Here is a 15,926-nt window from a genome sequence, read left to right as displayed (position 1 = left end):
CAAAAGCTGTTTCCCTTGTGTTGAAAATGACCCTGAACAGATAACAACTGGTAATAGCAAGAACAGCACAGGCGCCGAACTGTCTTTGGGGCTGCTGATTGCTTCCCAGCCTACTGGAGGCTCAACGCGGCCCTGGGTTCTGCTGTGTGTCTGAGCAGAGCAGGCTGGGCCTTGCCTGCTGAAGTTCTGCATGTGAATGATAAAGCTTCTGAGCATTATCAGAGGCCAGGTGCCATCTGACTGGAGAACGACACTATGATTTTCGACCTAATTTACTGTCAACTGTACTTCGAAATCCTTCACAAACCTCCATGCATGAAAATGGACAAAATTATTTCCTTCTGTCTTCCTCTGCCCAAGACCATCAGGGAGAGGCCACTGCTGGTGTAGTCCTCTTCTCTGCTAAAAGGACAACAAAGTGTTGCAAGCTTATCTCCCAGCTCTTTTTGTAAGGACAGGATCCGTGCAGACAAAGGCGAAGGGAGCCCTTTGTGACCACTCTCACTTTTCTTTACCCCTCAATATTGGTCTTTTATTTGAGGTCAGGGGGCCTGCAATCCTCTGAGCAGCGGTAGCAAAATGAAAAGCATGTTAAAGGTGGCTAAGACCTAAGGAAAACAAAAATGACAAATTGTGGTTAAATTCTCACAAGAAATGTTATCCAAAGACCTTATTATATTTTCAAGTATGGAAGCATGTCTGACATAAAGATGTTCAAAAGCCTTTCTTTCATTTAAAGTTTCACAAAAGCAATATATGACAGTGAAAATGAAAAGACATCAGAGAAAGGTTTCCTTCTATGCAGAGATAAAAGCAGAGGAACGGACAAGACAAAGCTTTTAAGTGGACTCCGCTGGGCGCCCAGCCTGGCTGAAGTAGCACGGGCAAAACCTCAAATGGCCCCGTCAGCATGTTGACATTCAGTGACTTTTCACACCCCAAAATCTATGACATGCTTATCTCATTCAAACCACTACAATCCTCGAAACCAACAAAACTCTCAGTACAGGTGGCTAAGAAGGAACAAAATGCCTTAAAACCACAACGAACATGAGAAAAATGGCAGTCAAAAAAAAAAAAAAAGAAAGATGTTTTAACTTGAATACGTGGTTCTCTGCAGACTTTGCAACCATTCGTTCATTCCACCAACAGGATGCTAGGGAAATAAGGACGGCTTCAGAGAACAGATGAGAAAACTAAGACCAAGTCTAGCGATTCTGACCAAATGTCAGGACCTTTTATCTGGAAGGAACCCTGAAGCTACCTCCCCTTCCAAATTCCAAGTGACATGCACAGATGCTCTTAGACAAAGTTTAACACCTACAGCCCGTGGGCTAAATACAGCTTACAAGCCAAGAATGGTTTTTAAAATCAAAAGATTATCTTATCAACAGTAAAAATAACATGAAATTCAAATGTTTCAGTGTCCATAAATAAAGTTTTTTTGGAACACAGCCCCACTTGTTCATTAACATGTCGGCTGTGGCTGAGTTTTATGTTACAGTGGCAGAGTTGAATAGTTGCAAGAGAGATCTCGTGGCCCAGAGAGGCTAACATATTTACTATCTGGCTCTATCAAAAAAAAAGTTGCCCATATCTATCTAAGATCACAGGAAGGAAAGAGTAAAGAAGAGGGAGCATTCTGAGTATCTCTTCCCAGGACCATGAAGGAAGAGACCTGGATTCCCTATTAAAGATTCTCTTACCAAGGCAGGAACCTGGACACCACCTTGCTATTAGACGCTGAGGGCCTAAGACAAAAGACTCTGTCATGGCATTCTGATCCCGCTGATCATTTCCAAGGTTGTGCAGTCATTATAGTAAATGATTTGTGCATTTTCAGCTCCTGCACTTAAGTCGCTCAGCCCCCACCCCCGACACTGTCATCTTATGGTAAATAACAAGACTGTAATCACACAAACGTGTCATTACATCAGCTAGACACTGAGGAGGGGGAAAAAAGGTGGATGGTCTCCCGGTGTGAGGCACTGGGCTGAGTAATGTGTCAGACGTTTCACACGTCCCCCAGATCAGACTTCTAGACTTGCCGTATTGATGAAAGAACCTTCCCAAGATGAAAATTCTTTGGATCACATTTAAGGCTGCCCTCTTTTCATACTGTTCAGATCAAGTGTCAAGTAAGTCTGGATCTTGGGAGAGTTGGCATTTATCTACTGACTGCCCCAAACAGCTTCACACCCAAGCCCTCAGTGCTTCTCAGAGTCCAGAGAATGTTGCCCCATTTGAAGGGACAGAGGGGAAGACAATGCGAGATTGTTTGCCAACAACAAGTTTGATTCATCCCTTTGTTCAAATGCATCTAAAAAGCTGCCGCATCTGTGTGTGCTGTGAAGTCAGCACAATTGCCATTGTTTATAGCCCTGTTTGTTGTGGGTGTTCCATGTGCACAGATTTGGCCAGGGGAGAGATTTCCATATTAAAAGTCATTCTTCTGAGTGTTGGCTGTTTGATTCCCTAGTTACATAAATCTCTCTTTGCCTACCACGCTCCTGGACTTGACAGCCCAGCTTGGAATGATCTGGGGATTGGGATAGCACATAGAGTGGCCAGTGCCTTGAGTCTGAGGATGAACAGTCATCTTGAGATGGAGGGAAAAGGCCAAAGGGCACGTGGATGTGGAGGACATACGCTGACACGGTCCTACCTTAAGGCGTGAATTGTTCCAGTGAAAAGCAATCTAAAAATTCCACTCTGCACTTTGGAAACGCTCAAATTCTAAGTCTCAAAAAGTTCTGAATCTTTTTGGGAACGAAGGAAGGGAAGGATGGAGGGAGGGGGGAGGAAGTGATGGTTTTTTGGTATGTCAGAATGGGTAGGCTAGACAATGAGGACAGATGAGGGGGCAGCCATTTGTGGCATGCACACCCCTTTTCCTAGTTATTCAATCAAACACTAATCTAGGCACTGCCATGAAGGGGTTTGTACATCGAATTAAAATCCCTAACCCAATGACTTTAAGTAAGATTATCTTGGTGGGTCTGGCCTAATCAGTGGAAGCCCTGTAAGGAAGACTCGGGCACTCCCTGAACCCTATTCCAAGCTGCATCTGATCTATGATTGCCCTCCCTTCACAGGAGCTTCCCTCCTTGCCTCCCTTTAATGGCTTCAGCCTGTACCTGGGAGATTCCAACCTGTTCTTGATCTTTCCTCCCAGACCACCTCCTCATGGACTTCAGGTTCCACAAGAGTTAAACCAATCCCTTCTGGTAATATCTGTCTCCTACCAGTTCTGCTCTTCTGATAAAACCTGACTCATACAGAGGGCAAGCCAGTCTGGCTATGCAAATCAGCACAAGATCATAGACCTGTGGCATTATAAAGTCCACCAGCAAAGTTGTTCGTCATTTTTTTCACCCCCACCCTATCTAAGGGGTCTAACACTTTTTTTTAAGTTTATGTATTTATTGAGAGAGAGACAGAGAGAGCACACTAGCAAGGGAGGAGCAGAGAGAGAGGGAGACAGAGAATCCCAAGCAGGCTCCACTCGGTCAGCGCAGAGCCCAGCATGGAGCTTGAACTCACGACCCAAAAGATCATGACCTGAGCTGAAACCAGCAGTTGGACACTTAACGACCGAGCCACCCAGGCGCCCCAACACTTTCCTATCAAAATCACTGCTCACTCAGGCTACACTTTTCAGTCAGGCAGTCAGCAGAGGGCTACTGCAGAAACTTGACACTTCCAGCATGTGAACAGGAATTTTCCTCACTTCCAGCATGCGAACAGGAATGGTTAGGCCTCACCAAGGCATTATTCATGTGTTAGTAATTCCTTGAGTTATCTACCCAGTACAGCATCCGTTGAAAACTTTCTTTCTGTATATTTAGATGATCTGGGCCCCACCACTCCCACTTGGCCTTGGGGCAGAAGGGAAGGAGGGTACAGATTTCCATGGTAAACTAAGGGAGTGCCTGGCCATCAACAGCAGCCCATCCTGGGATCCTCTGGTTCCCGAGAGAAGGACAAAGAGGGCCCCTCAGTGGTAGAAGAGGAGGAGGATAAGAGGAGGGAGAGGGACGACCAAGCATGAAGAAGAGCCCCATTTCTTTCAGCTTCCCCATCTACTTTCCAGAAGGCCCATCCATCCAGGGAGGCCTCAGAATCCAGGTGCAGGCCTGTGAAGCTAGAAACGCTGGTGTTTGGTTTTATGCTCATGTCAGGTACAGTCAGATCAGCAGACCCTTGGAAACACAATTTAGGAGGTTTCTGCTTACTGTTTAGGTCAGAAAAGACCAAGAATAATTTGCCACACAAGTAGTGTGTTTTTAATGAAGCACTCATTTAAACTCTTATGCATGATAAGACGCAGGGCACACATTGCCTATCAAAATGCATTAACCCTATGGTTCTGCATGAGAGAAAGCACAGGATTGCAGCTGACATAGTAATCACCGGGAATAACACATGTTCTTCTTTCAGGATCCCTGCGTGTGTGGACGCCAATGGGCTAAACGTGCTGCCCCACTCAAAACACTATATAAACAATATCGTGATATTTTCCTTGTGAAAATGCTTTCTTTAACAGAATCTTTATCTTCAGCAAAAAGTATTCCTTTGGGGACAAGACTATAGGATAATATCAATTTATAATTGAGAACAAACTTTTGGCTAGGATTGAAGTTTTTTGCTTGGCTGGATCAAGTTTCCAGAAAGTATACTTTACGAAATAAAGAGAAAGAAAGAAAGAAAGAAAGAAAGAAAGAAAGAAAGAAAGAAAGAAAGAAAGCAAGCAAGCAAGCAAGCGAGCGAGCTTATCTGAGGCAAGGCACTCCTTTGTGTTTAGCTGATTCAAAATCAACTTCATCTCAAAGGAGGGAGAAATGAAACTGATCATGTAAATACTATTCCTGAAAGGAGAGAGAAGATTTTGCCAATTAAAAATATGTATGTAGAGGCCCCTGGGTGGTTCGGTTGATTAAGCGCTTGACTCTTGATTTTGGCTCAGGTCATGATCTCACAGTTTGTGGGTTCGAGCCCATATTGGGTTTTGAGTGCTGACAGCACACAGAGCCTGCTTGGGATTCTCTGTCTTCTCTCTCTCTGCTCCTCCCCCCACTTGCATGTGTGCTTTCTCTTCTCTCAAAATAAATATACTTAAAAAAATTTTACTGTATATATGTATATATATATGATATATATATATATATATATACATATATATTCTCTCTCTCTCTCACACACACACACACACATACACACACCCTATGTGCCAAGCTTACCAGAAGTGAAAAAAGTACCATGTTCAAACAACTAGCCTTTCTCATCTTTCAAAACTAAAAAAATGTTAACATAATTACAGATATACCTAAACCCATTAACCTCAATGAAGCTTATGAACTTTCCTATAAAACAGGCATTATGTCTGTTTGTGAACCAAAAATCAAGACACTACATCTGACAGGTGGAATCTGCAGGGAAAAGGAAGACAGTTCCAGGAAACCCTGGACACAAGGCTGCTGTAATGACGCCACATGTAGAATAGCACCAATTTTTAAAGTTCTTTACTTGTAAGAATTCTGTTCCATTTATTCCTCACATCACTCCTCCCTCCAGGGCCTCAAATATTACTGGCCATACAACAGGGCTGGATATACTTGGAAGGTTTACAAAATATTTTTACATTACTTATTTCATTTAATCATCAGAAGTGCCTTGAAATGAAAGCAAAGAAGCTGTTACGACTCTACCTGTTTTCTGGAAGTGCTATTAAATTCCCCATTTTGCCATTACAGAAAAGGGGCTGGAATGTCAAAGGATATATTAATAGTAAGTGACAGAGCTGAAACTCATAAACACTCATTGATTGATTAATGAATTGATTGATTCAATGAATTGTTGTTACCTGTGTAATTGGCAAGGATAAAAATACAAACACTTTGCTTGTATGGTTAGATGTGCAATCCCAGGTACTTCTGCTCCCAGCACACACAGAGACCCTCTCTGTAAAAGAATTCAGCAGTGTATACAAGTCTTTAAAACATCCCAATTTTCCCCCATACGCCAACTCTAGGAACCTTTCCTATATGCAATCCAATGTCCATCAACGGTGGGCCAACTTCTGCATCCATACAATACAGTAGTCTGTAGCCGTTAATAATTTATCTGCAAATGATGTTTAAAGACAGAATAAAAAAGCTCTTGATAAAATATTAACTGACAAAATAGGATACGAACCTTGGGTGTAGACTGCATTTTTAAAAATAAGGAACAAAGAAATACAACAAAATGTTAGCGGTAGTGATGTTTGGGTGGCATGTTATAGGTGACTTTTATTTCCCTTTATTCGTTTCTTTATTTTCAAATCTTCCTGTGATCAGGAAATAGTCCCTTTTTCCCACTGAAATCAGAACGGTGGCTGGGGCTGACCACTAGGATCTTGAGTACCAACAATTCCCAGCAAGTGAAATTGTGGCGATAAGGATGTTCTGTGATAAGGAACGGCAGAGATGACATTCGGATGAGAGGCTTTACCTCCCGGGCCGTGGGTAATAAGCAGTGATTGCAGGATGGGCGCTGCTAGGACAGAGAGAGTGGGAGGAGGGAGTCAGTCCCCTGCCTGCCTCCAGGCCAGCCCAGTACACGGGCCATGGAAATGCAATCAGAGACAGTCAGTGGGATGAGCCAGGAAAGGGAAGCTATACGATCCCTAGGCTTTCCTGAGTCTGAACCGAGCATAACCTATGGACACCATCAAGTCAGTTTTCAGAAAAAAGTACAGGGAACGGCAAGTGGAGAAACAGAGGGAGCCTCCTTGAACAGCTCTACCCTACTCAGCTTTTCCAAGCCCCACAGAGGCCCTGCTCTGCAGCCACTGTTCCCTAAACCCCAGACTTTCCCCAGGAGATGACTCCCAGAAAGATACTCATGCTCCTAGGCCTCCAGGCTACACATTCTGTGTAAGAGACACCTGAGAGGAGACTACTCAAAGCTCTTGTCTCTCAGACACACCCCCTCACTAGTCCCTTCTCCACCCACTGATGTGCTGCTTGCCTTTCACTACTTCATTCTTCCCTTTCCACCACTTTGTGCCCCCGGCTCTCTATCCCTCCTGTGACCTAAAGAATGTATGGGATGGGGGTGTGGGTCCTCTACTAAGTACTTCATAGGAATCTTAGCTGCAAGCTCTACCAGCCCATAGATACTGCTCAGTCAACCTAAGGGAGCTTAACCTTCCAGGTCTACAAGCCAAGTACAAAGTGAAAAGATGCTACCATCCACTTTACAACTCTGCCCACATTGGGTGGGACCTTTTCCCATGCCACTGAGTGCCAGCAAAAAGGTATTATGGGGAAAGCTACACCAGGCCTCACCCAGACTTGACACATCAAGAGACCAGTGAGGTCCGAAGTCCGTGGTCAGGTGAAGCTGCCCCCCACCATGCATGCTTCAAATCCCTCCTTACAGCATTATTTTGGACAAGCTACTTCATTCATCTAAACTTTGATTTCCTCACCTTTTACTGAAAAAGCACAAACTCTTTATATAGATGGTATGAGAAGGACTATGAGGCAAAATGTATCAAGTATATTTAAACACAGTTTCTAGGGGCACCAGGGTATCTCAGTTGGTTAAGCATCGGACTCTTGATTTTGGCTCAGGTCAGGATCTCACGATTCATGGGATGGAGGCCTCCCTTGGACTTTGTGCTGAAGACACAGAGCCTGCTTGGAATTCTCTCTCACCCTCTCTCTCTGCCCCTTCCCCTCCCCTCCCCTCCCTCCCTCCTCCCTCTCCCTATCTCTCTCAAATCAACTTAACCAATAAACAAATAAAAATAAAATAGTATGATAAACGATACAAAAGAACATCCAGATGAAAACATACACAGGACAAGGTGTGCAGGAAGGGGTGTGGAACTGTATACCCTGTCCAGGTGCACCACTCTCGCAGCAGGGGATTTTTATGGAGGCTGTATCTCGATGGCATGATGGATCATTAACTCTATTTCCAGCCCCTCTCCCCTGTCTGAAGAATAAGGGGTGGAACACAAAATTCCAAGCTTCTGATCATGACTTGGTCTTTCTGGTGACCAGACCCAATCCAGGAGCCTACCCAGAGTCGCCTCATCAGAACAAAAGACACTCCTAGGAAATTACAAGGGATTTAGGGGCTCAGGTCTGGAACCAGGGTTAAAGACCAAATATTAGAACAAAAGATGCTCCTAGTGCTCTTATCACTTACAAAATTATAAGGGTTTCAAGGGATACAGGAGTGCTAATGTACAGGGCACATGTACCCCAGTGTTTACAGCAGCACTTTCAACAATAGCCAAATTATGGAAAGAGCCTAAATGTCTATCAACTAATGAATGGATAAGGAAGATGTGGTTTATATATGCAATGGAATACTACTCACTCGGCAATGACAAAGAATGAAATCCTGCCGTTTGCAGTAACGTGGATGGAACTGGAAGGTATTATGCTGAATAAAATAAATCAGTCAGAGAAGGACAGATATCGTATGTTTTCACTCATATGTGGATCTTGAGAAACTTAACAGAAGACCATGGGGGAAGGAAGGAGAAAAAATAGTTACAAACAGAGAGGGAGGGACACAAACCACAAGAGGCTCTTGAATGCAGAGAACACACTGAGGGTGGTTGGGGGGTGGGGGAGAGGGGAAAGTGGGCGATGGGCACTGAGGAGGGCACCTGTTGAGATGAGCAGCGGGTGTTGTATGGAAACCAATCTGACAATAAATCATCTTAAAAAAATTACAAGGGTTTTAGGAGCGGTATGCTAGGATCCAGGGGCAGAGACCAATATGTATGCATATATGTATGTATGTACATATGTATGTATGTATCTGTGTGTGTGTTGTTTGTGTATTTTTACTATTTCACAATAAAGAATTGTCATGTCTAATTTCAAGACTTCCTATAAAGCTATAATGCCCAAGATACTGTGTTACTGGCAAAAGGATAAATGCACTCAAGGAATAGGATCAAGTTCAGCAATAGACCTACACATATTTGGTCAACTGATTTTTGACAAAGGTGTCAAGGTAGGAAGAAAGGATTCTCAACAAATGATTCTGAAACGCTTCTGAAATAGTTAGGTAAAAAAATGAACCCCAATCCATACCTCATACCACCTATAAAAAATGACTCTCAACAGATCACAGACCTAAGTGACAAATCCCAATTCTATAAAATTTCTAAGAAAACACCACAGAAAATCTTCTAGACATTAGGTTAAACAAAGATTTCTTTGATATGAGACAAAAAGCATGAAAAAAAGAAAAAAGAAACTGGTCAGACATTACCAAAATTAAAAGTTTCTGTTGCATAAAACAGTCGCCACATACTGTGAGAAAATATGCACAAAATGCTTACCTTATAATAGACTGGTATCCAGAGTACATAAAGAACCCTCATAACTCAGTAAGAAAACAAACCTTAATTAAAAATGGGCAAAAGGTTTGAACATACTTCATCAAAGAGACACGGAGGGCAAATAAATACCAAGACTCTTAAAACCATTCGTCATTAGGGAAATGTACCTGAAAATCACATTGAAATACCACGAAATGCCTATTAGAATGTAAACAAAACAAAACAAAACAAAAACCTGGCCTTACCAAGAGCTGGCAAGGATGTACAGCCCCTGGAAATGGCTTACATTGCCAGTAAACTTAGTAAGTGGTACAGCCACTTTGGAAAACTCTTCAACAATTTCTTAGAAAGTTAAATTTATATTCCCCATACAACTCATTAATACCCATTTCCTAGGTACTTAGGCAAAAAAAAAATGTTTTAAATACATTCACACAAAAAACTATAAATGCTTATGGCATATTTATTAACAATTGTCAAAAGCTAGAAACAACCCAAGTGAATATCAACTGGAAGGTAGATTAATTGTGGAACACTATTCTAACATAAGGAAAAAAAAAAAAAACTACCAATACATAAAACGACATGGATGAATCTCAAAAGCATTACTTTAACTGAAAGAAGCAAGGTACGAAAGTCTCCTATTTTTATGGCAATGTACTAACCTAAACTTTAAAAAAATTCTATCACCTCTTTTCTCTATATCTCCCCATTTTTGCCCCTTCTTTGCCAACCTGGTCTGTAGCAACATAACATCCAACTTCCAAGTTCAGACTCTTTGAAGCCAGACAGACCTGGGGTGAGACCCCCTTCTCACCTTACCATCTCTTACCAAACAAATGAGTTCCCTCTGAGCTTCAGGGCCTCCCCCAAGGTAGTCTGTTGCTTGGGTTGTTCCCTGCCCCTCACCACCACACCCAGGGGTGAGCCCATACAGCGACGGAAGCAGAACCACACCAGGTGCCATCAGAGCCTGCTATTTGCCCACCTAAGAACCATTCTCCCTTCTTCCTTAGTCGAAGACACATACACAGTTAACCACTACGATGTGCCCATTTACAAACCTCCCTTACAGATACGGGCAGGCAGTAAGATTTAAGGAGAAGTTATTCAGGATGGTTTCAGGGAAAGATGTTGAAAAGAGTTGATTACAGGTACCTTTACCCACCTCCTTTCCTTCTTCCTCGTGTCTACAAGCCAAAGTGATGGATGAAGCTCCAACAATCATCTAGTGACAGTGAGGTAACCTTGAACATAGAAGACACAGACTAAGGGTGGAGGAACAAAAAGATAGGAGCCGAGCCTGGTTTCCTAATGACCATGGAGCCCTGTACTAGTCCTGGATTGCCTGCTTCTGTTTTACATAAAAGGGAAAAAGGGGTCTTATTTTGTTTAAGCCACTGTTATTTTGAGCCTCTATTAGTAGCAGTCAGAAGCAATTCCTAAATGATTCAAGGTTCTAATTAACTTTATAAAATGATACGGAAAACTAGAAAAAGAAGGTTAAAAATAATAATTGTTGATAGCTTGATTTCTCTCCTGGTTTAGCTTTCTGAGAACCAATTTGCAGATCTCATAAACAATTTTTATTAGTTTAATCCACAATGTTTGCTTTTTTCAGTTAAACTGAAAATGAATAGAAATATATAAGTCAGACATTTCTGTGTGCCCAGAATGCATGAAAAAAAAGTACCCAAGCCTGTTACTTGTTCCAAAATCAGGACGAAGTTACCTTACCTGCCAAATTACTAACTCTGCCATCCTCTTATATTAATTCTCAATGACACAAAGACCATCAAAACACTTAACTATGTAATTTTCCATTTTGTAGAAGCAGATTTATTTTGACTCTGAAGAATTCAGGCAATGTTGTTTTGATCATGAAAAACATAATTCAATCTACAAACCAGGTATAAGACATACAAGTTTTAAATTCTTAAGATTCATTAAAAAAATAAATAAATAAAGCCCCAAGTAACAGAAAAGAATAGGGAGAAATGTGGACTGAAGCGATTAAGAAAAGACTTATAAAAGAACAGCTAGAATAAATGATAAGAATAATAACAAAAAAGCCTCTTCAGGTTACAAACTAGAAGGGGACAAGCAGCTGGTGTGACTGATTGCCTGTGGGTCTAACTAAGCCTTCTTGGCCTCATTTCTAAGAGCCCCATTCACACCACTTCACAAATCCCCCATTCACACAATCTCACTGTCCTGGGGGAGCAAATTGGGGAGCAGGACTATGGACAGAGAGCATACCAAACAAGATCATAGGCACTGCCAGGTGTAAGACACAAGGCAGAAAAGTTCATCTATCCTGGGCTCCCAACCTAATGTTATCCTCATTTGAATTTCCTTCACCCCCATAATGTTTCTTAACAGGGGTGTTCAAGCCATTGTGGGGGAAAGCAGAAGTGAAGAGTTTGTGTGGGGTGCACTTGCAGTTGAAAGGAAGCTACTGTGCACACAAGGATGAGACACCATGGAGCACTCCCCAAGAAGCCACACCAAGGATGCTTCCCCAACAACTGCAAACGTCACTGTGTCTGTCTTGTTTACACCACTGGGTAGCCAAGTTGAGAGGAAAAGAGTCACTTCAATCATACCTCAATTTTAGCTCGGAAACTTTCTGAAGAAAACTGAAAGCTCATTCACAGCATGGAGAGCAGTGACTTTGGCTTGACAGTGTGGAAAGAGTCAAGGTTCAGGCATCTGAAGACTTCTACCTGAATCTCTGCCACAATTTTCTTGTTCAACCTTAGGTTACTTAACCTTCCTGAGTTTCAGTTTCTTCATAAAGAAAATTACATTGACAATACATTTATCCCAGGATGAGGTCAAAAACAATGGCCTGTAGGTGCTCAGTAAAGGCTGATTCATCTTCCCCTTCTTCTATATATGCCAATAGCCCCAAACTGGCAGCCTGCAGAGCAAAGCTGGCCCAAAGACATTTTTTTTGGGGGGGGGCGGAATTCTATGTGTGTGTTTAAGGAGCCACAATTAAATTTTTTTTTTTCAGTTTTTATTTCAATTCCAGTTAGTTAACATACAGTGTTTCAGGTATACAATGTAGTGATCCATCACTTACATACCACACCGGGAGCTCATCACAACAAGCGCACTCCGAATCACCTATTTCACCCTTCCCTCCCGCCGCAACCCACCTCCTCTCATAACCATCAGTTTATTCTCTATGGTTAGGAGTCTGTTTCTTAGTTTGCCTCACTCTTTTATTCCCCTACGATCATTTTTTTAATTTCTTAAATTCCACCTATGAGTAAAATCATATGGTATTTGTCTTTCTCTGACTTATTTTGCTTAGAGTAATACTCTCTAGCTCCATCCACACCATTATGAATGGCAAGATTTCATTCTTTTTGCTGGCCGAGTAATATTCCATTGTGTATACATACCACATCTTCTTTATCCATTCCTTAGTCAATGAACATCTGGATTCTTTCCATAATTTGGCTATTGTTGGCAAAGCTATCAACACCAGGGTGCATGGATACCTTTGAATTTGTATTTTTGTATCCTTTAGGTAAATACCTAGTAGTGCATTGCTGGATCATTCTTTTTTTTTAACTTTAGGAGGAACCTCCATATGGCTTCCTAGGCTGTCTGTAGTGATCAAGACATAATTGTACTGCCATAAAAATAGGCACACAGATCAATAGAACAGAATAGAAAACCCAGAAATGAACGCTCAGTTTATCTTGAAAACCTGTAATGGTAACACTGGGCCTGCATTCCTCCATGGTCACATAACTGCTGGAGATGATTGTTTACACAGGGGCTATACAGCTCAATGGCTTCATAATCCAACCGTGTTGATTCTCAGGAGTTAACTGCCTGACAACATAAACATTTCAACCTGCCAAATGTGTTAGCAATCACAAAGGTATTCACTCAAACCACCATATTTTCTTCCCTCTACCACATCACATGTTCTTTTGGTACCCTAGTCGAGTAGTGAAGTTAAACATACCATTTGGGCTAATTCTACTCATCAATGACACATCAATAAATTATATTTGAAATTGAAAGGTTAGTCAATCAATTACATGAAGTCAAGCAATGGGGGAGGGAGGTCAAGGAGACACAGACAGACAGACAGGGGTGCTTGGGTGGCTCAGTTGGTTAGGTTTCCCACTTCGACTCAGGTCATGATCTCACTGTTTGTGGGTTCAAGCCCCACGTGGGGCTCTGTGATGACGGCTCAGAGCCTGGAGCCTGCTTCAGATTCTGTTGTCTCCCCCTCTCTCTCTGTCCTTCCCCAGCTCACACTCTCTCTCTCATAAATTAAAAAAAAAATTTTAATTTTTAAGGGAGACACAGACAGACACATACACATATGGGCTAAGTAAGCCCATGGCAAGGTATGTCTAAGGTATGTCTATGTTGAATGAAGGAGAAGCAGTCTTCCTTGAAGAAAAGCCCCACAAGCCTATTACAAATATATACAATAAACATTGCTTCCCTCCTTCCCAAAAGTGACCTGTGGCTGTTTACCAGGGCAACTATATGGAAGATAGGGAAATACAGAGATGTCTTGACCTTACACTGCTACCAAGAAATCATAAATGTCATTTGCTACTGTTCTCTCATTAGAGAAAAGTACAGAGAATAGGTGACAAATGAAATTCTGGTCCATATGCATCTCACAGTAGAATCATTAGTTATTTCTCTACTAACTGAGTTTATAATTGGAATAGATAAACTTAGAAGATGGAAACTTTCACACCTGTTCCCCGAGTTCTGAAGTTAGAGCCTTCATAATGGGCCAGGTGGGAGGTCATTGTGACATTTATAGTTCCAACAGCTTTGGGTGATAGGTACATGCAAAGCAAAATCAGATAACAACCATTTTCTTCCTGGGCATCATTTTAGGTGAGGCTGAAAGTCCTAAAGACAGAGTATGTCCTCTGAGTGTGATCTGAGGCATGTTCCACAGGTTTCTGGCCCCCTAAGTATGTCTTCCACCCACTAGTCTATCTTTGCAAAGGAGACGGGAGACAATTTAACAGGCAACGAGTTATACTCTCCAAACCACCCAAGAGCATTTTCTTAGCCTCAACTAGACACTCTCACTCACAAGACGATCACAGGCCACAAGTGGTGTACCCAGAAGGATGTGAGGCAGGACCACAGGTCAAGTAGCAGGACAGCATCAGTGGTTTCCTTCACTGAAAGGCCATATATCAGCCCACACAGCCATTCACCACCGACTTCTCCCCAGGGACAGCTCAGGCTCAAGGGATGAGATCCACAGTGGGCAAGTATGGGAGCTAACCTGACTTAAAATCCTCACTCCTCAAAGGGGCCATTATCTCCTGTAACAAGTCCCAGGCATAGCTTCCAACTTCCCTACAGGGTGCCCATCACAAATGTCACCACACTTAGGAAAGCCTAAAACATGGTGTCCTTAGCAGAAATTTGTGGTTCTTTATAATTCCGCCCACTCCAGATACAGCTCCCCAGTCCAGTCAGGGATCTTTTTTGTCCTCAGCAATATGGTATAGTTTGCATTCCCAAAGAGGTTGCCAAAGTAATAGAGCTACACAGTTAAACGAAGATCAGTTCTCAGGCAGAATAAAAAGGCTTGTTTACCCTTTTTACCCATCCATCGTTATATGAAAGAGTTTACAGATTCTGCTCTTCTTTAGAAAGGAGTACTCTAACTACTGAGGTAATCCAATGTCTCTGGGGAAGTTGCATGGAAAGACACAGATGGAGGGAGAGCTTTATCTCTTCCACTTGTTTTTCTGCAACAAGTTCTACTTGAAGTATGAGACCAATGTGTGGTTTGTACTGACTGGTTATTTGCTTGTTTGTTTGTTTCAAATAGGGAGGCTACTGTAGCAAAATCCAGCCAAATCTTAGGGCTCCATCCGAGAGCCAGAGACGGAGGTGCTCGGGACTATTACAGCAGGACGTACATCTTACCCGCTCTCCACTCTGCCCTTCAGATTACAGGGCAGGGCAGTCTTATCCAGGGTCCAGGAAGTCACCGCTGGAGCCTCCTGGGAGGCTCACCCTGGGTGCATAATCAGGAGCAGATCTCCTTAACCTCTGCGATCCCCACAGGCTCCCAGGTGGACCTGCATGCCTATGACACAGGACCTGGGGCAGCAAGGACCTCTCACCTGCAACTGCTCCTTTCTCGGGCCCTGGAGCCCAAAGGCCCCTCCAACTCTCTGCTCCCTTTTGTAGTGCACCCTAGTTCCCTGTCCCAGATTTGGTCACTTGGCTCCATTCCATGTCCCCTGGGATAGGGCCAGAGAGAGTTTCAGGTCCATATGGATGAAGAGCAAAATGAAGGTCAAGCATTTATTTACACAGCAGTCAAATCATTTTCTTAATGAGAGTAAATGCCTCCATAAAAATCTCCTGCTCCATTTTGCTAAAAGTGTTTCTGACTTTTTTCATCCCCCTTTGAGTTACTTTAAGAACTGGTCCTCTTCTATCCTCTTAGCCTGATAGGTGCCATACCCCAGGGGCTGGGGGAGAGGCAAAGAACCCATTCTGCACATAAATGCTTCCAATTTTAGAGAAGCCTGCTTGGTTTGTT

At 42.7% G+C, this 15,926-nt stretch overlaps 1 long non-coding RNA gene across 1 annotated transcript in view; it reads right to left on the bottom strand.

Annotated features, from left to right (window-relative positions):
- LOC106976927 (uncharacterized) overlaps positions 1-15,926 on the bottom strand; it is a 114,997-nt gene that overhangs the window by 58,045 nt on the left and 41,026 nt on the right. The gene's annotated exons all lie outside the window — the stretch shown is intronic.

This window comes from Acinonyx jubatus, chromosome A1, assembly GCF_027475565.1.
Source record: "Acinonyx jubatus isolate Ajub_Pintada_27869175 chromosome A1, VMU_Ajub_asm_v1.0, whole genome shotgun sequence".
In the NCBI taxonomy this organism is placed as follows: domain Eukaryota; kingdom Metazoa; phylum Chordata; class Mammalia; order Carnivora; family Felidae; genus Acinonyx; species Acinonyx jubatus.
Note: the sequence above shows the minus strand (reverse complement) of the source record. Positions and strands in the feature narration are given on the sequence as shown.